This window comes from Ammospiza nelsoni, chromosome 1, assembly GCF_027579445.1.
Source record: "Ammospiza nelsoni isolate bAmmNel1 chromosome 1, bAmmNel1.pri, whole genome shotgun sequence".
In the NCBI taxonomy this organism is placed as follows: domain Eukaryota; kingdom Metazoa; phylum Chordata; class Aves; order Passeriformes; family Passerellidae; genus Ammospiza; species Ammospiza nelsoni.
Window position 1 is genome coordinate 2416616 of NC_080633.1, and position 24382 is coordinate 2440997.

Here is a 24382-nt window from a genome sequence, read left to right on the forward strand (position 1 = left end):
AGGACTGGGATGAAAAATAAAAAGTCGGAGAAAAAAAGGAGGAAAATGGGGTGATGACAGCGTTTATTCAGTGGGAATAATTTCCTGATCTTTCCTGCCTTTCCCTTTGCCTGATCTTCCCTTTTCCTGCTTTTCCCTCTTCCCATCTTTTCCCTCTTCCCACTCTGGAGCCAGACAGGCCAGCTGGCAAACGGTCAGAAATCATCAGGATGAAAACTAAAAAGTTTGGGAAAAAAAGGAGAAAAATGGGGGTGATGTCAGTGGTTTTTCAGTGGGAACAATGTCCGCATCTTTCCTCTTTCCTGCCCTTCTTTTTTCCTGCTCTCCCCTTTTCCTGCTTTTCCTTTTCCTGCTTTCCCTCTTCCCACTATGGAGCCACCTAGGCTGGCTGGAAAATGGGCAGGAAGGATTGGGATGAAAAATAAAAATTTTGAGAAAAATGCAGGAATATTGAGGTGATGTTGGTGGTTTTTTAGCGCGAGCAATTTCCTGATCTTTCCTGCCCTTCCCTTTTCCTGCGTTTCCCTCTTCCCAGCTTTTCCCTCTTCCCACTTCATCTGGAAAAGGGTCAAGATCCAAAGGAAAAGATTAAGGAAAAAAGGATGAAAATGTTGGTGATTTTTGGAAGGGATCTTTAAAGGTCACCAAGTCCAAGCCTTGCCGTGAGCAGAGACATCTTGGGCTGGGTCAGATTGCTCAGATCCCCACCCAACCTCACCTTGGATGTTTCCAGTACATGTTAAAGCCACTGTGACATCCTTGAAATTCTCACTCCAACATGACATAAAGCCATAAAGTTGTTTGTTTTTGTTTTTTTTTTTTTAAGAAATAGCGAAGTGTTTGTTTTGTGAGTTGATTTTTTTTTTAAGGATTCCAAACATATTTCCATATTTAACTTAATTTTTCACATATACTTTGCTCCAACACCCACCAGTTGTTGGACAAGCCCCTTACACTGGTGCTGGCTACAAAATATTAATTATTCCAAGTCTGGAGAGCGGGGTAGATGCATTTTAAAACCATATGGATCATCATTCCAACTGGAAAAAAGCCTGTAATCACTGGTGCTGCAACTCAATGAGGTCACTGCATCAAGCACAATTCACCACATGCATTTACCCATTTTATGGGCTTGACCACTACTGTGATTGGCTAAAAGCTGGAGGTATATTGGGCTTTTCTTGGTAAGGATGGGTCTTCTGATATTTAAAAGGCTTGGAGTTGATTTTTTAAATGCAGGGCTGCACCTTCTTTTGTGAGGGTTGTGACTCGTGGTGCTTCAGGCTTTTATTTGTTCCATTGACGTTGCCGGAATAAGGAGGGTGCTCTTAGCTCAGGCTTAAAACGGCAGAGAAGATAAGCTTGGTCCTGATTGGGATCAGGCAGTTTGGGATGAACCTCAGAGGGTGGTGGTGGCTCCTCTGGAGCTGATCTGAGCAGGAAAACCACATCCCAGAGTGACCAGCCTGCTGGGCACAGCCCTGCTGCCTACAGGCCACAGCCAGGCCAGAAACCATCCACCAAATATTGCAGAGCCACAAAGTGATCCAGGAGCTGCTGCTGGGGAGTCATTCCAGCCCTCACAGCTTGAATTCAGCTCCTCACCCATGATAAAACCCAAACCTGCCTTGAACCTCACCCAAGCAGGTGGACAAACTGCCCTGCCATAAAAAGTGATTTAACCCAAGTGAGGTTTACAAGCTTGGGTGAAAGATTTGCCTTCCTTATGTAAAATTCACCATCTGGGAGCTCCTCATTTCAGTGCTTGACCTCTAAGCAGCTCTGTGAGACTGTGGGGATCTGCAGGTAGTGGGAATTTTATGTCTTGGGTTAAAAAAAATGTATTTATTCAAGAGGATTCTGAGCGTCATGGGCTGCGTGTCGCACTCAGCACTAAAATAAGAGCAAGCACTGAAATTAAAATTAATTAATTAATTAAAATCAATTAAAAATAATCAAATAATGAATTATTGAAATTAAAAGAATCCCTGCAGTTCCTCACCAAAATCCCTCTCTGCTTTGCTCATCTGAGCTCTCAGTTCCTTAGCTCCCTGTGGAATTCCACCAATCCCCAAAATTAGCACCAAGGCTGGTGGTGATGCCCAAAGCACTATTATCCACAACAGAACAAACATGCAGATTGGAAGGAAAACATCCCAAAATTCCCACTATAGCCAAGAAACAGCACAAAAAAAATTGCGCATCTTCAAGAAAGTCAAGAGGATAGTGGGACCTGGGAGTGATTTATGGGCAGGATATAACATTCATAACATTTCTTTTGTGCATCTCAAAGAAAGTCAAGAGGATGGTGGGACCTAGGAGTGATTTATGGGCAGGATATAACATCTATAACATTTCTTATCAGCATTGGCATTGTTCTGCTGCAGGACAGGACTGGGCCGTGTGTGTGGTGACCCAAATTCTGCCTCTCCACACCAGGAGGCCCAGCAGAGCCATGGCTGAACATCTGAGCAGTAATTTCCATCTCCAGAGCAGCAGTGTGGCCTCCAGGACAAAGCCAGGAGCCACCCCTGATTTTCTCCACCCACGGAGAGCTTTCCATCCACCCTGCCCAGCTCAGATCCATTGTCAGCACAGGAAAAGGCCCCACATCCCATTGCCAGTGGCCTAATCCATTCCTTCCCTGCCCACAGCCCACACAATAACACCCCACTGGGGGGATCCACCTCCCAGGAAATCCTGCTTTAACACCCTCCAAAGGAGCAGCCAGATTTATCTCTGCTGTTGTTCTGGAGGGCTCAGTGAGGACTCATCTGTTCTAATCCCCTCTTTAAGGTTTCCAGTTGAGGCCTGTGCTCCCAGATTAGCATTTCTGACAGTTCCTGGGTGTGGCCTGCAAGGCTCCATGAGGGGAAATCACCAACCAGCAACTGCTCCAGGTACCCCACTGAAGGCACAGATGGAGGAGGTTTTGGAATGACCCCATAAAAATTCCTGAAATGAAGGCTTGGGTTAAATGGGCCTGGAGATCTTCTTGAGAATGAATCTCATGGCTCGGCCTTTGCTGGAGAGTTTGGGGACTGCTCCTTCCATGTGTCATTTTCATTGGGCTTGTTTTTGGTGTGTCAGATTTTGAGATTTCCCAGAATCAAATTCCTGGAGTGGTTTAGGTTGAAAGGGACCTCAAAGATCATCCAATTCCAACTCCCTGCCTTGGGTAGGGACACCTTCCACTATCCCAGAGTGCTCCAAGCCCTGTCCAACCTGGCCTTGGATCCTTCCAGGGATGGGGCCTCCCCAAGTTCTCCTGGGCAACTTGTGCCAGGGCCTTACCATTCTCTGAGTAAACAACTTCCTGACTTTGGTAGAATTCACATTCTGGAGGTGGCTTTGCCATCTGTTCTAGGGTCACCTACAGGGGGTGGGACATTCATAGGTTGAACACCAATGGCTTTAAGCTGAAGGGGGAGAGGGTTAGGTGGGATATTGGGGCAAAAATTGTTCTCTGTGCCCTGGCACAGGGTGCCCAGAGAAAGCTGTGGCTGCCCCTGGATCCCTGGCAGTGCCCAAGGCCAGGCTGGACAGGGCTTGGAGCAGCCTGGGACAGTGGAAGGTGTCCCTGCCATGGCAGAGGTGGGACTGAGTGATCTTCCAGTTCCTCTCCAGCCCAAACCATTCCATCATTCTGGGATTCCACAATGCACCAATACATGCACTGAGCCCCTGGATGATATTGCCGACTGACCAGACTGTTTGGAACATGTGATCCCAACAGTCTCCAGAATTTCCACTCCTCCCAGCTGACCAGGGGGAAGCATCTGCTTGTTGGGATGCATTTTCCAGCCTGGAACCATCAGCAGCTTTGTTGGGCCAGGACAAATCCCAGTTTTAGTCCTGCAAACTTTTAGCTGGCGAATCTGGAGCTGCAGAGAAGACTTGAACTATTTGCATGATTAAAGGTTGCTGGACCAAAGTGATCAGAAAGATTCAACAGGTTCTCCAAGCCCAGCACGAGCCCAGATCCACTTGGGAAGGAGCTCTGGGCACGGAACTGGGTTTTCCTAAGAGTGGATTCCATGAGAGCTGGATGTTCTCAGCTTCTCTCAGGATTGATCTCTGCACCTGCAGAGTGAATTTCTCTAAATATTGTTGTGGTTTTGGTGGCTTTTCCTTTATAATATCAAAACCTGATGTTTTGATTAGAGATGGAGAGGTGGTGATGGGGGGGGGTGAATCTGACAGTATTTTCTGGTATTTAGTCCCTAATTGAAATACTACCTTGAGGTATTTATAAAAAAATATTAAATTGGCCCAGATATTTTTTTATGAATAAGCCTTTAATTAACTTTTTACATATTAAATGTACATCAGTGGAAATAGTTAGACAAATAGCAGGGGTGTTAGTCATGCAGAAGCAAAGGGATGATTCAGTCAGGGACTGCTTGTGTTACAGCAGCCTCTCCCTCTGAGGGCACATGTGAGAGATGCTGAGAGCGAAGGGAAATTAGCATCAGGAGCGTGGAGAGGGAACCAATTCAAAAAAGGGCCAGGAGAAAGGCAAGGTTCCCAGTGGAGTTAGAAATTAAGGAGCTCCCTTGCTTACGCAGGAATAACTCACAGAGCCCAGGGAGCTGAGCTCTGTTACACAACTCCACAACTCCATCCTCCCCTTCCCTGCACTCCCACCCCCTCCAGGTGAATGGGACGAGTTCTCTCCAAGTCCAGCCCGTGGAGGGCAGAGTTTGGGAAGGGCAGAGTAACAGAGAGGGCAGCGAGGAGTGAGCAGGGATGGGAGGGTCTTGGGTTGCTGTTGATCATTGGCTGCCCCGAGATGAGCAGGATGTCTCTGCTTCAGCCCATGCAACTGGAGAACGAGTCTGGACTCTTCACTTTTCGGTGTTGAGGTTGTTTATTAATTCTTATCTATAAAATTTTCTTTCTGCCTAGCTGAGATCTGCTCAGCAGGGCAGCCACAGGCCCTCTGTGTTGTCCTTTTGTACTACAAGCTACGTATAACATATTTACACTTAATTCCCAATACCCATCACCTATGTTAGACAGTGCACTTCTACTCTACACCAATCCCAAAGTGCCAACATCACTGCAGAAAATGGAGAACAAGAAGAGGAAGAAAGAAGGCTAGACACACCCAAGTTCCTCCATCTTGTCCCAATAACCCCCATACCAAAAATCCTAAAATCTACTATTACCGCACCTGAGTGGGCGCGGCTGGTGAGAGAGAGACGGTGAATCTAGTTTCTTGAATCAGAAGGCTTGATTTATTAATATATGATATAATACATTATAGTTATACTAATAGAATATGGAGAGAGGTTTTGCAGAGCAGCTAGCTAAGCTAAGAATAGATAGAAAAGAATCCACAACAAAGCTGTGGCCAAGGACTCAGTCCCCTTGCTTGCACTGGTGATTGGCCCTTAATTATAAACATAAAACATGAACCAATCACCAATCAAAATAGGTACCCCTGTTGCATTCCCCAGCAGCTGATAATAATTGTTTACCTTGTATTCGGAGGCCTCTGGCCTCCCGAAGACACAGAAATCCAAAAGAAAGGATTTCTGTGGAGAAATGTCTGCGACAATCTACATTTTCACCCTGTGAATATCTTATTATTACACCATTCAAACCTGTGTGACTTTCATATCCTCATACAAAGTTGGCAACTTGCTCCAAGGGTCATAATCAAATCCCGAGGTGTTCTGGGCTGCATGCCAGGGTCTCTGAGCCCCCCAGAGTGGTCCTTGGCAACTCTGGACATCCAAATGGATGCGCTGAGTTCCAACAGGGTGGGAGCCCCAACCTGGGAGGTTTTGGAGAACAGGTCAGACCAACATCTGTCAGCACGGCTCAGGCACACTGGATCCTGCCTTTGGGCAGCAGGGTGAGAGGTCCAAGTCTGGGATCTGGGATTTTAGGGGATTCTGGAGCACATCTCAGGGTCTCTGTGGTCAGGATGACCCCGAGGTGTTGGAAAGTCTCTTTTTCCCAGCCCCGAGATTGAAGAAGGAGTCAGGGTTCTTTAGCTCTGGTTGTCAAGGTTTTTATTCTCTGTTGTCTATAATCTTTTTCTGACCTGCTGAGATCTGTCTAGCAAGTCAGTTGGTGGCACACTGACCACCCCAGAGGCAGTGTTATCTTTTTATACTAAAACCTACATGTACTTTATTTACAATAATTTTCCAGTACATATCACCTATGTTAGACAGTCTGTCTCTACTCTAAACCAATCCAGAAGTGCCAACATCACAGCAGAAGATGGGAGGCCAAGAAGGAGAAAGAAGAAGGACACGACATGCCCAAATCCCTCCATCTTGGCTTCTGAACCCCCATCCTAAAAACCCCAAAATTCTACTTTTCTATCTTGTAGCAAACTAACTATCGTTCTCCTTAAACTCTCATGGCTTGTAAATCTTCACATAAAGTTGGTAATTTTCTCCATGGGTTTAAATCAAAGGCACAGGGCCATGGCAAGGTCCCTGAGCCCCCTCCCATGGTCTTGAGTCCTCCAGGGCAGCCAGAGGAATGTCCTGGGTTCCTGCAAGCACAGGCTGAGCCCTGCCAGTCTATCCAGTGCAAAGTCAAAAGTGTATCATAAACCAAGTAAGTTTTTTCTAGGAAAAAAAGAGTATTTTAACACCAAGATGCACTCCTAATTACACTGGCTAAACTTTTCTGCCCCTTCCACTGAATTAGATCTAAATTACACCAGGCCAAGAGGAGAATCAGGCCACGTGTTTTTCTGCTGATGGCCAAAATATATATTTTTACTTGATTCGATTTATTCACTAACTGATTTGCATAGACATTTCCAAAGGCTGTTCAGTTCTTTTTTTTTTTTTTTCTTTTTTTTTTTTTTCCCAGTTTTTTTGCACTTCACATGTCATCTCCCCCCCACTCATTACACAGGGCAGCAGCAGTGTTGCCACCAAGGGAGCTCACATTTAACAGCAAGAGAGGAATCTTCAGCAATTCCCATCCCAGGGGACCGCAGGATGCGGAGCTTTGATTTTGTTGCTCTAAGATAGGCAGGGATGAAAGCAATGTGCACTGGCAGGAAATCCTCAAGGTGCTGGGTTCCTCCAGCAGCTTCACAAGTGCCTTTCCCTCCCACGAAAACCACCAAAATCAGAACAGGTCATCACCTCCCTTCCAATTAATATCATTGATAAGGAGCCATGAGTTGTTCCCACCAACCCTGGAGAGCACAAACCCAGAGCTGGGGGGTGTGGATGCTCTTCAAGAACCTGAAACAGAACATCAGATGTCAAATCAGGAATAAAATCAGTCAAATCAGAAATAAAATCATGTCTAGTCCTCAATTAGGGATAAAATCAGTCAAATCAGGAATAAAATCAGTCAAATCAGGAATAAAATCAGACAAATCAGGAATAAAATCATGTCCAGTCCTCAAATAGGAATAAAATCATGCCCAGTCCTCAAATAGGGATAAAATCAGTCAAATCAGGAATAAAATCATGTCCAGTCCTCAAATAGGAATAAAATCATGTCCAGACCTTAAATAGGAATAAAATCAGTCAAATCAGAAATAAAATCAGTCAAATCAGGACTAAAATCATGTCCAGTCCTCAAATAAGAAAAAAATCAGTCAAATCAAGACTAAAATCATGTCCAGTCCTCAAATAAGAATAAAATCAGTCAAATCAGGAATAAAAACCTGTCCAGTCCTCAAATATGAAGGCAAGGTTGATGTAAGAGCAAGCAGGTGAATTTGGTGAATTGACAGCAGCAAGAATGAGAAGCCAAAGCTGGAATTGTGAATTTTCTTGCAATCAGGTTGGCAAAGCCCTGAAAAAAGCTCACAATGTGAAAGAAAAGAAGAAAATATATTGAAATGACACATAGCTTGAGCAAGGGAAGGGTTAATCAAGGGATCTGTTATCATTTGGTTTAAAATGGGGGAGCCCAGAGCCAGGGATTGACCCTGAACCAAACCCCAGAGCACCTCCATGCTCTTCCCATTGTGCCATTGCCCTTCAGAGAGACCCCAATCCCAACCCAGAGATTATTCCCAGTCTGGTTCCCAGTGCTTTCCTTGCCTGGGAGGGCAAAATCCATGTGCAGGTCAGGCTGGAAGGGATCATCTCCAGAGCAGAGAGGATTCCTGGATGTGAGGGCTGACCGGTGCATGGCACAGGGCATCTCTCTGATTAGAGGGGTCATTCTTTGAGCTTAAGAAACCTGGATAAAGCAAGGGAAGCATTAGATAAATGAAATTGGTTTGTCTTGTGAATACAAATTATGATTGATTAAGAAAATTATCTGGAGGTGTTTGGTGTCCTCTGCTTCTCCAGCAGGTTATTTGATTTTTTGGGGTTTTTTTGAGGTCAAGTAGCCCACTCATACTGGTGAATACAAGGTGAGAGCTTCACTGTTTTAAATCACAAGCAGATACAAGTTCTGGCTATTTTAGTGCTGTATTATTATCATTATCATTATCATTATCGTTATCATTATCATTATCATTATCATTATCATTATCATTATCATTATCATTATCATTATCATTATTTAATATCTGTCTATGATTTGACAGTGAAGCCAATGAAGAGCAACCACAAATCACATTTCTGTGATCTTATATTCACCAGGAGCACAAGGTCTTATGAATATGTCTTATTCATGTGTGTCAGATTCAGAGGTGTTTGGTATCCTCTGCTTCTACAGCAGGTTGTTTGATTTTTTGGGGGATTTTTTGAGGTCAAATAGCCCATTGTCATTGGTGAGGGCAAGGTGAGAGCTTCACTGTTTTAAATCACAAGCAGATAAAAGTTCTGGCTATTTTAGTGCTGTTATGATTATTATTATTATTATATAACATCTGTCTGTGATTTAACTGTAAAGCTAATGGAGAGTGTCCAAAAATCACATTTCTGTGATTTTATATTCTCCAGGAACACAAGGTCCCATGTCTTATTCAGGGTGTGACAGATTCCCAGGAGGTCCCTGGCCATGTATTCACTTTCTGTGCTTTGCTCAGCTTCCCAAACCCAGCCAGTGACATTTTCAGCCCAACACAATAGCAGGCTGGCTCCTCTTGGTGGGTGAAATTAAACATTATTAGATGATGCTGTAAAGGGTGAAGTTCGCTTTGAAATTGTGGTCAGGATAATTTTCCTCCATTTTTAACCTCTAGGATTTATTTCTCTGTATCTGGGACCAGCACCAGGCTGATCACCAGCTCATAGACTTTTCTCAGCCATGCTGGCAATGCACAACATAAGGAGGAAATTTGTTTTTTTCCACTTTTCCTGTTTTGATTATTTTGATTACGTCTAATTAGGATTGCAAGATTTAAGGGAATTTCTCAGAATGCAGCTGTTGGTCAGGGTGAAAGAGCGAGTTGTGATAGGACGGGGGGGATGGTTTTAAGGTGCAGAGGGAATGGTCAGGGGGGATTTTGGGAAGGAATTCTTGGCTGGGAGGCTGGAGAGGGTGCCCAGAGAAGCTGTGGCTGCCCCTGGATCCCTGGAAGTGCCCAAGGCCAGGTTGGATGGGATTTGGAGCAACTGGGACAGTGGAAGGTGTCCCTGCCATGGCAGAGGGGTTGAAATCTGACTTTGAGGTCCCTTCCAAGCCAAACCCCTCTGTGGTTCCGTGGTTCTGTGATAAATTTTCCTTGTTTCCAAGGGCCATACAAATCTCTGCATGACAAAGTTCTGAGTCTTTATTCACCAGGCCAGCAGATGTGTTCGTGGCAGGTGGAGCTGCTGGAAAGGGAGCTGTAGCTCAGTTTTTGAGGTTCCTGCTTTGGTTGGGTGAGGCAGGGGATTTTTTGGATTTCCCATCTTTAGGAGCTGAGCTCCTTCAGCAGTGTGCTCACGTGCACTCCCCCAATGATGGAGACATTTCAGACAAGTGTTCAATATATTTAACTCCCTTTTCTGCTTGAGATTTATACAAGGCCTCCGACTATAATCAAAATATCTGTCATCCACAGCTTATCTGCTGACTTAAAATTGCTTGTAAATCATCCACTCTGTGTCTGGGGCTTTGCAATTTCCTTATTCCTTAATTTCTAAATAGATCTGAAATTCCCCAGCATTGTCCTTGAGTGTTTGGGATTAGAAAATGGGAAGATAATGGTGGCTCTCTATCTCACAGGTGGGCAGTTGGGGCAGAGGAGCTGTTTGAAAGTCCTGTTTTGTAGGAGCCCCTTCTCCCTTAGGGACCACAAATCCAGCCTCCAAACCATGCTTCCTCTCATGAGCTATTTATAAAAAGTGGCTTTTATGCTGTGGGAGCTGCATCAAAATTTTTCTGCTTCCCCAGCTGGGTGGAACTGAAACCCACAGAAAAAAAAAAAAGAACGAAAAAACTAAAACCACAACCGAAAAACAACAACCAAAAAAAAAAAAAAAACCAAAAAAAAAAAACAACCAAAAAAACCCCACCAAAAAACCCACAAAAAACCCCCCCCCCCCCCAAAAAAAAAAAACCCAAAAAAAAAAAACAAAACAAAAAGCCCCAAAAACCCAGATTACCCAAGCCTGCTGCAGGGAGGTGAGCAGCTCCTCCAGCACCCAGACCCCCTCCCTTCTCCAAATGCAGCCTGTAAAGCAAAAATTTCTGCAAGCCGAAAAATTGCTTAATTGCCTCAAATTGATTCCATGGTTTTATTAAGATATTTTCCCAGCTCTATTATGGTTAATTATTTGTATTACAGTAGACTCTGAGGCCCCAAGCAGAGATCAGGACCCCATTGTGCTGAATAGTGTACAAGCATTTAATAACAGAACCATTCCTTGCCCCAGATAGCTTGCAATTATGTGGGGAGCTGCAGTGGAAACACACCACAGCTCATGTGAGCACCTTTTAGGAGAGGTTAATGTGGATTTTGGAAGGCAAGAGGGTCCCTCACGAGAGCCTGTGCAGCCCCACTCTTCCTGATGGGCTCCAGTGGGAAAACCTCAAAGGAGAATCTTGATGTTCAAGCAGCAGATGAACTCCCCACCTGGATTAAGGCTTTGTGAGGGGAATCAAAAGGGGAGAAAAATGGGGGAAGCTGAACAGGTTCCTGTGCTGCTTTCCCCCTTCACCCTTGGTTTGTGCTCAGGATTGGGCTGAGGGAGGTTCGTGAGGGAGCTTGTTACCCTGGGGATTTCCAGCCCTGTCTTGCAGAGGCAGAGCTTTAGATAAATGCTGAGATCCAGCCTTGCAGGGACCCTGCTTCCTCCCAGTGAGGAAGTGGAGCAGAAATGCAGAAGGGGAGCCCTGTGTGTCTCCTTCTCCCTCCTCCCACCCCACCCTGTGACCGTGTTCACAGGGGCTCTTGGATGAGGGAAGAAACAAGGATCAGACTCCATGTTTCAGAAGGTTTGATCTATTATTTTATGATATATATTACATTAAAACTATACTAAAAGAATAGAAGAAAAGAAGCCATCAGAAGGCTGGCTAAGAATAGAATAGCAAAGAATGATAACAAAAGCTTCTGTCTTGGACTCTCTGTCCAACCCAGCTATGATTGGCCATTAATTAGAAACAACTGCATGAGACCAATCACAGATGCACCTGTTGCATTCCACAGCAGCAGATAATCATTGTTTACATTTTGTTCCTGAGGCCTCCCAGCTTCTCAGGAGGAAAAATCCTAAGGAAAGGATTTTTCATAAAAGATGTCTGTGACATCGCCCCATTCCAAACCTCTGTGGCTGCATCTCTCCCATTGTGGGAGACCTCATCTATGGAGGGGTCAGCACTGGGGGAGCTTTTCCACACCTTCAAGCAGGTGGGGAGAGTTTTGAGACCTCAAAGCCCTGCTGGAGGTGATGTTTGGGGCCAGGAGTGGGACAGGTTTGGGGTGAATGGGTCCCACCTAATTTCACCTTGGCTGCTTCCAGAGATGGGGCATCCACCACCTCTTTGGACAACCTGCTCCAGTCCTTCACCACCCTCATCATAAAAATTGACTTCCTTATGTCTGCATCCACATATTTTTAGTTTAAAACCATTGTCCCTATTTTAGTTCAGCAGGCCCTGCTGAGAAGCTGCTGGTTCAAGCAAGGATGTTTCTTGCACCCCATGTGCTGCTGAGCTCTGGGTGACCCTCAGGGGCTGCACATCTCTGCATTGCCCACCTCTCCCCGGGGCTGAGAGGATGTGAAAAGCAGCAAACTGTAGCCCCCAAACCAGGGGAAAATCCAATTGTTTCCAAGCTCTAAGCTCAGGTCTCAAGCAGAGCAGGAACCTCTGGAGATAACGCCGTGTCTGTGTGTGTGTGTGTAAAACGGCCTCGCCGAATCCCCCAGCTTTAGCAGGGCTTTGAAAAAGATCTGGGTGGTGATTCAAAATCCAGGTTATGACCTGTGACCTTTGGATGAGAAATTGTTGCCATTTAGGATGTGTTAGGAGGTCCATCCTTTTCATCAAATGCGTGTTTCTTCTTGCTGCGGGAGGCAATCACACCGGTATATCATTAACTCGCAGAAAAGGAGGCTGTAAAAGAAGTTGATGGGGGACCTTAGCCCACACCCTGCTGGGGTCTGCTCGGAGCACAATATCCCAGCGACCATGAGATTAAGCTAAAGAGAAAAGTGAAAATGCTTTTCACGATTCACACGCCCTTTAGATTGTTTTATTAAACCATTTGAATAGGGATTTCCCTTTCGGCCGACAACGGGGCCCGGCCAATGCATAGTTCTAGGTTGCTATGACTTAGTTGGTGCTGGCTAATCACAAGTGAGGGCAAATTTCATATAAAATATCTCGGCCCATTGTCAGCCTAATGCGGCGTGACAGTGGCAGCACAAAGGGGGATTCATTCCCCCCAGCAGGTAATAAGGACGATTTGCCATACCAACCAGGCAGTCTCGAGGGGGGCTGTCAAATGCGATCAGAGCAGCGAAATGGAGCCTCGCATTCCATTCTCAGGTGGGCGAAGGAGATCCTTTTGTTTGACCATGTTGCTTCTGATAACGGAATACAATTATATTCTTCTTTTTTTTTTTTTTTTTATGCTTCCCTGTATCCTACTGACCGTTGGGGCTGTTTTTATATGTGGTTTTTAGGGTTTGCCTTCTTTTTCTTGCCTTATTTATTTTTTTTCCCAAAGCTAGGAGGGACCCCAATGACTCTTTAACCTGGAGAATTTCACCCCAGTCCTTCCCTGCTCCTTTTCCTCCTTCCCCTTTCATTAAGGACCCTGTCCTGGCACAATGAGAGCCCTGTATCCCTGCTAATCTCCCCCAATTGGCACACACAGCTTCCTTTTGTCCAGAGCCTCCCAGGGATGTTGGGGAGACCAGGGGAAATTCGGGGCGGATGGATAGGACCGTGCTGCTCCAGGAAGATGGAATATTCAGGAGAAGGCATTCATGGGATGGAGGGAGGGGGGGATCACAGCCTTTCACACATGACCAAGCCAACAGAAAGACAGATAAAGCACTAAGCGGGGTAGGCAGGGAGACATACAGGGCAATGATTAGATCAGCAGAGAGATAGGGCGATAGGGAGAGAGATAAGGGAGTGTTTGCTTTGCAGGTATCAGACTCGGGTTACTGATACCAGACCGTCCTGCTGATTTGCCTATCTCGGGGGTCTGGTTACCTGCGAGATCACCTGGGGTTGTTTTGACAGTGGCTAATTAGGGAGAGCATTCCACCCTGGGCTCACAGGCAGGGCAGCAGGGAGCACTGGCCCTGGACACCAGGCTTGCAGGCTGGCCTGGCCTTGGGCAAGCTGGCTCTGCCCGTTCCAGGTACAGCCTGAAAGGTTTTGGGGTGCAAAAAATGTTTGGAAGTGCAAAAAACATTTGGAAGTGTAAGAAAGGTTTGGAAGTGTGAGAAAAGTTTGGAGGTTTGAGCACGACACTGGAGGTTGCAGCTCTGCTGTGCAACAAGAACCATGAGCAACCAACAGGGAGAAAGTGAAAAGAAAAAGAATGAGAAAGTGAAAAGAAAAAGAATGAGAGAAGACTCCCATCACTCAGATGTTTTGGGGGAACTTGGCCTTCAGGATTTTACAAGCCGCGCTAATCCAACCTCCTTCAATCCAGCATTGCCTCTTATCTGGATCGCCTTCATGTTCCCTGGCAGGAATTGCCCATTTAATAATTTCCCTCCAATGAGCTGAATCACTGCTAATCTGATCAAATGTCTTTTTAGGGCCTTTCATCTTCCCAGGGATGTGTTGACACTAGCACAGCTGGTTCAGAGGAAACAAGAACTCAATCAGAACTCCGCACAAAACACAGATGGGACCCAAACCTAACCTTTCCTTTCAGATATGCAAAAGTGTGGTTAACTTCTTGTTACTACGCATTTGCATAAATCTTTGCATTTAGGGGCCTGATTTTTAAGTGATTAAAGAAGCCAGGCAAAGTCTGGAGCTGGATTTTGATGAGAAACTGTGCAGAGCCAGCTGGGCACAGAGCTCTCTGTGAGGAAGGGGACAGGCTGTCGTGCCACACAGAGCTATGGGACAGCTCCTGGTTGGCATCATCTGCTGTGCTGTGTCACTATAGGACACAAAAAACCACAAGATCACACCCCTGTTCTCAAAGTGAAGAAAAAAGGGAAGGTTATTTTCTGACTTCAACATCTATAGTTTTCCAAAAGTGACAGCGGGTTGGAGGGTGACAGTGCCACCTCTCCAATGTCACTGGTCAAACTAATAGACCATCAACTTTCTCTTCTTCCATAAAGGAATGCGAAACAATGAGTTATTTACAGAAAGTGTGTGAGAAAGTTTACTACAAGAATGTCAACATCAGAAAGTTTAGAAAATCTTAAAAAACCAAGGTAACAGTGCTGTGGGTGCTGCAGCTGCTCTTGGAGCCACCCTCATCCCATTCCAGGGAAAGCCTCAGTTACCTGCAGCCCTCAGTAACTGCTGTTCTGGTGGAGTTGGCCTTCCCTTGGTTTGGAGATAATCCCATGTGGGAGTGCTGCTGAAGAGGAGGGGATGTGACACAAGGCAATGGCAGCAGGAGCTTGGGGAATGACTCCAGATCATTCAGGCCAGTCTGTGCAACTGTGTGGAGACTGGAGCTGTGGATTCCATCCCTGGAAATGGTCAGGGCTGGGCTGGAGGGGGCTCTGAGTAACCTGGGCCCATGGCAGGGGCTTGGAAAGAAACAATCTTGAGGTCCCTTCCCATCCAAACCGTTCTGATTCTATAATTCTCTGATTGCAGTGTCACAAAGAGATCTTTGAGGAATACACTTAGTGATCCTTCTGCACCAAGGGATCCCAGGCAGCCATTTGGGCTCTGCTCCTGTTCAAAAGTTCCCAAGGTCCTCAGGATAAGATTGATGGGGTTTATATAACCCTGGGCACACCTTTGTGCAACACAGAGCTGCTCTGGAACATCCTGAGCTGCTGCCAAGATCTGTAACCAGATGAGGTGCTGGCTAGAAAGTCTCCATGTCATGGAATAATGGAATGGTTTGGGTTGGAAGGGACATTTAAAGGTCCTCTAGTCCCACCCCTTTGCAATGAGGTGACCACAACTCAACCCAGAGGCAGCTCCAGGTGCTGAGAATGTTCTGGAAGGCTCCATGGATAAACAGTGATCCCAGCATCACTCATGGGGTGCTCAGGCATCATGCAGCACTGGCTGAGGAGAGCATTGCTGCCCTTTTCCCCTCCCCTGTGGAGTGCTGCAGGCTGAAAAGGTGCCCAAAGCTCAGGCTGGAGAGGGTAACATGAGATGTCTGCCCATTGCTTTGCAGATGGGGAAACTGAGGCAGAGTTTTGGAGTCACCCTTGTCCAGAGAGGTCCTTGGTGCAGCCAACAGGCTCTGATGTTCCCAAAGCCTCTGGAGGCTCCTCAGGGCTCCACAAGGGCTCCCTGGTGGGTCAGACAGAAAATCAGGGTCAGGGTACTTGGTGGTTTAGGCTGGGAGTGACCCCAAGGAGAGAAACAAAAGTTTAAAAATCTCAGAACCTCAGGATCTCTTCCTTAAGCTTCCACTTAGGGAGGTGTTTTCCAGCATAACCAGGATGAAATGGACGCTGCTCACACTGCAGAATTTGGGAATGTGCTCTGTGGAATGAATCTCCCTCCCACCAGGAATTCTGATTCCTTTTAGAGTCCTGGTGCTGAGCACATCCAAGGGTGGAAATCTTCCATCCTAACGGGTGGAAAGCAAACAGCACATGTGGGACAAGGAGCCCCTTTTTAAGGAGTAAAGGGATAATTGAGGAGGTCTGAGGTGCTGCAGAAGGTGAGGATGGGTCAAGGGAAATGGGAACTCTGGAAACAGAGGGAAGCTGAGGGGAGCTGGAGGCTGAGCCAGGCTTATGTAAAACCTTTTGGCTGCTTTATCTGAGATGGGATCCTCTCTTGTACAACCCAGAGGAATGTGGGGAAGCTGAAGCTCAGCTGCCTCCGAGGCTCCCAGTGCCAATATTTGGTTTCCAACGTTCCCAGTGTTTTCCCCTTGAGCACTGCCAGGGTCCCAGCACCGTGACACCCCTGTGATCCTCCTCCTCCTCCTCCTCCCCTGTGATGGGAACAGAGCTTGTTGCCCTCCAGCACTTGGGCACAGCCTGTGGATGGATCTGTCAGCCAGCCTGTGCCAAGGAGTTCCCTGTTCTCTGCCTTCCCCTGGTGCTGGGCCAATATTTAATAGTTCTGATTGGCAAATGATTTCCTGCTTGGTGATCATTCAAAAAAAAACAACAAAAAACACTTCTAGCATTTTTTCTTTTTCCCCACCTTCCCATCTTCATTCCTTTCCCTGGGGAGAAATATGTCCTGTGAAAATGTGAACCTTCATTTCTTAGTATGGTTTAGGTTGGAAGGAAGAGACTTTTAAAGTTCATCAAATCCAGCTCCCTTTCCAATGGATCAGCTTGCTCAAAGCCCCACCTAATTTCACCTTGGCTGCTTCCAGGGATGGGGCATCCACCACCTCTTTGGACAACCACCCTCATCATAAAAAATTACTTCCTTATGTCTGCATCCACATATTTTTAGTTTAAAACCATTGCCTCTATTTTAGTTCAGCAGGCTCTACTGAGAAATCTCTCTTCCTTTCTTGCAAGCCACCAAAGAGCATCGTGAGGTGGGGGACGCCATCCCCATATCCTGAACTCTCAGGTTTTGGCTTTCAGGGATCTGCTGGTCAGGGATGTGCTGATCTGCTGCAGGTTCAGCAGAGCCCAGCAGTGCTGAAGGACTGGGGTATCCTCTGCTGGAATCTGGGGCAGCCTGGGCTGCACTGCTCCTCCTGCACGTGGATCCCAGGGCCAGCAGGCAATGCCATTTGTGTTGGTATAAGCCAGCAGTGATGCCTCCATGTGCTTTTGCAAATCCTGGGAGCTCTGACTCACTAGTCCCTCTGGATTTCGCTCCTGCTGTTCAGAAAGCAGCTGTGCCTGCAAGGCTGTCAGAGCCTAGAGAAACTCCTTCTCCCAAGGGCCACCAGCTCCTCAGCAATCAGCAGGCTCCTTCTGTATTAATCTTTTCTGGGATTCTTCTTTTTCATCCAAAGTGATGCAGTGTGGGCTTTCATTCAGAGCCTGCTGGTTTATCTTCATGGAGATGTTTCTGGGTGGATTCAAAGAGAGCACATTGTGCTGAGAGCAGCTGGGTGGTGATCTTGGTAGTGCAGTCAAAACCCAAATTCACAAAATTCACAGAATTCACAGAATTCAGAGAATCACAGAACGACCAGGTTGGAAGAGACCTTCAAGATCATCGAGTCCAACCCAGCCCCAACAGCTCAATTGAACCCTGGCACCCAGTGCCACATCCAGGCTTTGTTAAACACACCCAGGGATGGGGACTGCACCACCTCCCCGGGCAGCCATTCCAGAACTTTATCACTCTTTCTGTAAAAAACTTTTCCCTGCTCTCCAACCTGTATTTCCCTTGGTGCAGCTCGAGGCTGTGTGCTCTGGCTGTGTCAGTGCTGCTGCAGACAGAGCCCAGCCCCAGCTGAGCACAGGCACCTTTCAGGAGCTGCACAGAGTGATGGGGGCAGCCCTGAGTCTCCTTTTCTCCAGGCTGAGCACCCCCAGCTCCCTCGGGGGTTCCTCACAGGGTTTCTGCTTCACCCCACCTCAGTCTAAGCCGGGGCTTCCAAAGCTCCTCACAAATTCCTCACCACCTTTTTCCACTGGGCAGCACCTTCCAATGCCTGGGATGCTAAAGGTGCAGAAGGACCACAGGAACCAGGAAAACTGAGCCCATTGTGTAAAAGGCTGCGTTGTGCTGCTCCAAATACCACAAACACCAGCTTGTTCCCAGCTTTATTTCCAGTTTCTTAGTTCTTAGGGCTAATTTTGTTTATTTGGTTGGGTTTTTTCCCTTTTAATCCAGAATCACTGTAGTGTCAGCTGTTGTGCAAATCTTAACTGGCAGCTGTGGGTTTCTATCCCCTGGAGCCAAGGAGGGAATTGAAACCCTTTCTCACACTCTCTGTGTACCTAAGGAATCGGCCCAACCAGAAAGATGTTGGGAAGCCTTGGCCCCTTCCACCCCTCTAAGATGGGGGTTTCAAGAAGCTGGAGCTAGGGGTACTTTCTGTAGAATTTTAGCTTTGAAAAACAAAGCTCAGAGGAGCCAGCACGACTTCTCCCCACAGCCCTGCTAAACAGATAAACCATTTCCTCTATTTCACCCCATTTTTAGCAAAATGCCTCTCCCAAGGGCACTCCAGAGGTCTGTGGTGTCAGAAATTCAGGGCTCATAGTCACACATTCCCAATGTCTTTCCAATCATGGAATGGAGCAGGATCCTCTCCTCAAGAGCAGACATGGCTGGGAATTCTTCCCTTCATTGTCTGGGACATTTCTGTTCTTTTCCATGTTGTTTATACATTATACAGCCCAAAATGCACAAAATCAGTGCTTCACACCAAGGACTCTGTTTCAAAAAGGAAAGATTTAGGGTTTCAAGAATGGAGAATGGCTCAGTGTTGCAGGATAGATGTGATAAAAAGGGATTTTCAGAGCAAAATAAACCATTCTATTCACCCTGCTGCCTCACCACAGTCCATCTTGCCACGTATCTGGGACACCTACCTGACCTGGGGTTAATAATTTCATCATTCAGGGAAAATAAGTCACTGTCTGGGCAGAAGAACACACAAGAGCAGTTGCCACATATCAGACAGCTGAGATATTCATGCAGTTATTCATTTGCCTTCCCCATGCCACAATCTGAAAACCCTCTGCTGGGCTCCAATCCCTTCTCCTTACAATTCTGAAGACATCACTGAATTTAGCATTGCAGGCTCCTGGGGAGATAAGCAGGATTGTCCTCAGGTGTACAGATAAGGAAGGAGAAGCACAGAGCTACTGAAGGGTTTGCCCAAAGTCACACAAAACAGCCCTGTCACAGCAGAAAAGCAAATCTTGGGTCACATCATCCTCAGGCCTCTGGTTGTCAAAATTTTACTCCTCAGCCAAGTGTTTTTGCATCTGAGGTGGGTTTGGTGCTGGGACAAGTGGTCAGAGAGGTTCTGCACGGAATATTCAGGGGATGTTCATTTTCTCAGATTTCAGTCTGGGCTTCTTAGAAACCCTTTCCAGAGAGAGAGAGCTCTGCTTTGGTGGACACCCCTAAGGCCCTCTGTAAGTAATTTTTTCACTGATATTCAGTCCCTCAAGAATGGAGAGGGAATTGTGGAGAAGCAGCAGATATCCAGCTCTGCGCCCTGCAGGGAAACTCAGGGAATCAAACGAGCTGAAGGCAGAGCTTTGGTGACCAAAATTAAGCGGTTAAAATGCTCTGAAGTCAACATCCCCGTGAGACTGTGGTCCCTGCTCACCTCCTCCTTCCAGGTGACTTTCCAGAAGCTCTCCAAGCCCCAACCACCTCCTGCCACCAGAACCACCCAGAGAGGAATGAGGCCTGACAAACACAGGGCACTTTGCTGCTATCTTCACCAAATCTCTTGCATTTTTATATGGCACCTTAATAACCCCTCATTTCCATCACAAGTGCATGCTTTCCTCCTGCTTATCTCCATCTCCACGATGCTCCTGCTCCATTCCTGCAGCCGCGCCGCCCCCGGCTGCATCCCGGGGATGTTTTTGGGATGCTCGGGGATGCTGGGGGAAGGCAGGACATGTCCCATGGCTTTAGGGAGGTGGCAGGACGTGACTCACAGCATGGCACGGCTCCATCTGCGTCAATATTGAACCCGCTGCCTTAACTTAGGGGGGCAGGAGATGTTAAAGCCAGTGCCCTAATTTCGTGGAGTCATTAAGGGACCTGGCTGCGACTTTCTCAAGAGACAAAACTCCTCAGCTCGGTGCCCCGGGGCCAGAGCTGAGCTCCTTGGGCCTGCCTGCCTGCATTCCCCAGGTAGTTGCCATCAGATACAAGGCGATTTGCTTCCTGTTGTGTGCTCTTAAGTGGTGGCTGCATTTCAAAAGCAGGGGAGTGATTGAGTCCTGTCCCAGGCTGTAAAAGGCACCCGGCGCTTTCTGGGAAGAGCAGAGCTCGCTGTAATTGGTGCTTCTTAAGGAAAATCCCATCAATGCCCTCCTGGCTTTCAATGAGGGCTAAAAACCGTGCAGAGTTTAGGGGATGGACCTGAGATTTAGGGTTTGGTGTCTACAGACAAAATTGTCCGCCTGGAACTGCTTGTGGCCAAGTCTGGCAAATATGGGAATTCTCCAGGCTGTGCTGCCTGAAGCTCCCTGGGGTTTGAGCTCTGCACCTGGACAGAATCACTGGGTTGTAGAATCCTTAAGGCTGGAAAAGACCAGCAAGGTCACCAGCCCAGACATGAACCCAGCACTGCCACAGAATCCCGTGTCTCCAAGTGCCATGTCCTTAAAATCCCTCCAGGTGACTCCACCACTGCCCTGGGCCTGACAAGCCTTTCAGTGAAGAAATTTTCCCTAATATCCAACCAAAACATCCAATTTTCCCTAAAATTTCACAAATTTTCCTTCTTGACACAGCCTGAGGCCGTTCCCTCTGCTCCTGTCCCTGTTCCCTGGAGCAGATCCCAAATCCCCCCCTGGCTGTCCCCTCCTGTCAGGAGCTGTGCAGAGCCACAAGGTCCCCCCTGAGCCTCCTTTACTCCAGCTGAGCCCCTTCCCAGCTCCCTCAGGCTCTCCTGGTGCTCCAGACCCTTCCCTGGACACTCTCCATCCCCTCAGTATCTTTCTTGTAGTGAGGGCAATGCCCAGGGAAACACCACTGGGCTGATGGCTCCTGCTGAATCCAAACCATGGACTCCCAAGCCAAGGCCACCCCTCTCATCCCCACACAGGAGAAGTTTTCCTGCACAAACACCACCTCTGTAGACATTTTCTCTTTGGTCCAAGCTTGGACAGGAGGCACAGGAGGTTTGCAAACATCAGTTCAGCACCCACAGCTCCTTCCCAGGCCCGAACCAGATCCCTCCTGGGCAGAGGAAAGGGTGATCTCCAAGAGATGAGAGCTGGCCTGACCAAGGAACTTTAGGAAAGCACGCTATCCTTGTCTCTGGTACCTGCGTTTGATGGATGGGCCACCTGGTGGGTCAGGAATTATCTGGATGGTGGCACTGCGGTGGTGTTCCTTGGGGCTTGGGGCTGGCACTGGTTGCTGGTGATAAGGACAGTGGGGTCCAGGGCACCCTCAGGAGCTTTGTGACACCAGGCTGAGGGAAAGGATGGAGATGTGGCTCTGTGCAAACCTCATGAAGCTCAAGGCCAAGTGCAAGGCCCTGTGTTGGAAAATCCCAGCTCTACAGAGACAGGGCACCTGAGAGGTGTTTTAAAAGATTTTATTCCATTTTCAGTCTCAATGAAGGGTGAGACAGATGAAAAACTGAACACCAATCTATCAGAAGCCAACCTATTTCCTGGTTACCTTATAAATATTACCTTACAGATATATACCTTATAATTATTTTTCAGCCTATTAGCTTTTGCCAGGCAATGCTGCTAATACTTCTAACACCAATCACCTTTATTTTAATCACGTATAATCACCTATTATTCTACCCCACGTGGTCTTGCTACAATGCATCTTTCACAGTTCTAATTCTCTAAAATATCTGGTCTTTTTTCAAGGCCATCTTCTGCAACTGGTTTTTAGAGATTTAGAGATTATCATGGCATCCACCCCTCACTTCACCTCACTGGCTTTTGTGAGGAGCCTTTCATTCTTCAGAGACCCCAAAGCTGGTCAGAAATGTTCTTGGAGACCTCATATGAAGCACTGCACCCCCAAAATTTGGTTTCTGGATCCCCACCTGGACTTAGGCAAGTGTCAGATGCAGAGTCCCCATTCCTGTGTGAACGGGGCTCTCCTGTCCATGCTCCAAGCTGAACTTTCACAATCAAGAACTGCATGGTCATCATTTGCAGGATGCTGGCATCCTCCAGGCTGGCCAGATGCTGAACAAGGGTTTTTCAAAATCTCACTGGCGACCTCAGGGTTCCTGCATTTTCCTTTTCTTTTTTTTTCTTTTGGTTGTAGCCCTCGGTGAGTTAATAACCTCCCCAAGTGCCCTGGCAAACATGTTCCAGGACATTGCTCATCCCTTCAGCCTGTAAGGTCATGCACATTATGGGATTTGCATACTGTTGTGTTTGGTAGCCTTCCCAAAGCAAAGCTTGAGCTCTTGCTTAAGCCTAAAATCCAGCCAGGACTGCCCCACAGTCGTGATTGCTCCCCGAAAACATGTTGAGCTTTTTGGCTTGGTGCATTAAACTTTCTTCACATTAGCAAAGCCTGGAAGCATCTGGAAGGCAAAGATTAAGCCAAAGTGCCCAGGGAAAGCTCAGATCAGCAAAATATGGTGCAGGGAAGGTTTGAGTGGTTTTTGAGCAGTCAGGTGATATAAAATTCATTAGGAGCTTTGGTGAAGTTGCATCAACTGAAAATGTGACCTTGTGACTTTATGGATCCATTAATATTTCAATGTCTCAGTGGAATAATATAAAAAGTTTCAGGGACAACACAATTTCTAGGATAAGTGCTCTATAAGCACAGGGTGAGTGGGGAATAATACAGGAGGTTAAGGGAGGCCTGTTATCAGAATCTTTGTGCCTGCTTAGAATTGCCCCAAAGGTTTGAGAGCAGCCCTGTTCATGGTAAAAATCCCATTTTTACCCTTCTGGTGTTTTCTGAGGTGTGGTGTTGAACTGCAGGGTCATTTCTTGAGAGTGCAGAAACTAAAACCGTGAGGAGAAAGGGAAATAAATTTGATATCTTGGGGTGCTCCCCACTTGCAAAGCAGTTTGAAAAGTTTGGTTTTCATTTTAATACATCCAGGAAAGCCTTCCCTGCTCCCCTTCCCTGCCCAGCTCTCCCTGGCATGGAAGGCTGTGAGGGAAGTTCTCCACAAAGACTAAAACTCCTCAGTCCTTGGCCATGACATCTTCTGGTGATTCTGGTGGGATCATTGTGCTGATCCCACTCTCCAGCCTGAGGCTGTGGGCACAAGGGAAAGCTCATTTCCCTCATTTCCCTCATTTCCATTGGCAGGGACCTTGGTCAGGCAAGGGAGGAGAACTTGGGGCAGGTGTAAGGTGCATTTTGAGTGCTGTCACTGAGTAAAACACTCAGCCTTGGGGCAAAGAGATGGAGGGAGGGGACAAGGCTTGGTTCACATCCTGAGGATTGAGGATGTGACCATCCTGGCATTTTCCTACCTTCCAGCCACCAGCACCTCTCCCTGTCAAGGAAGAGGAGCTTTACCTGGTGCTGGTCCCAGGTTGTTGTTAAGTGTAAACCTGCATTTTTAATTTTTTTGGGAACATATCCAAATTCTGAAGCAAAGCCCACAGCTCAGGGGCTGGCTATGTGGTGCACTGGCTGCACAGTACAAGATAGAATATTCCCCTGAAATTCAGGTTTGCACAGCTGTCTCTGCTGCCATGGCCCTCTCCAAAGACCTGAGGATGACCCCAGTCAGAACTTTTTGGCTGACCTCAGTGGCCTTGGATCAAGCCTGGTCCTGTCTGCGCAGAAACTCATTTCCTAGCAAAAAAAAAGTCTTTGGAGTAGGTCCAAGCCAGACCACAGGGAAGAGGAGGATTCCCTGGCCTTCTGCCATGCCCTCCAGAGAAAGTGTTCACAGCACTGACCAAATCCATGCTTCACTGGCCCTTCCTTGTTGTGGTGTTGTGAGGGTCCCCAGGATGAGGTGAGAGATGAGAATTGACTCTAAGTTCTTAGAAGGCCTGATATTATATTATATTATATTATATTATATTATATTATATTATATTATATTATATTATATTATATTATATTATATTATATTATATTATATTATATTATATTATATTATATTATATTATATTATATTATATTATATTATATTATATTATATTATATTATATTATATTATATTATATTATATTATATTATATTATATTATATTATATTATATTATATTATATTATATTATATTAATTACATTACATTACAACATTATATGATATGATTGATATGATATGATATTAAAAGAAAATTA

The 24382-nt window shown here is 46.5% G+C and overlaps 1 protein-coding gene across 1 annotated transcript in view; it reads left to right on the forward strand.

Moving 5' to 3' along the window:
- The window catches only part of WNT3A (Wnt family member 3A), a 99385-nt gene that overhangs the window by 69749 nt on the left and 5254 nt on the right, over positions 1–24382 (forward strand). The window lies entirely within an intron of this gene.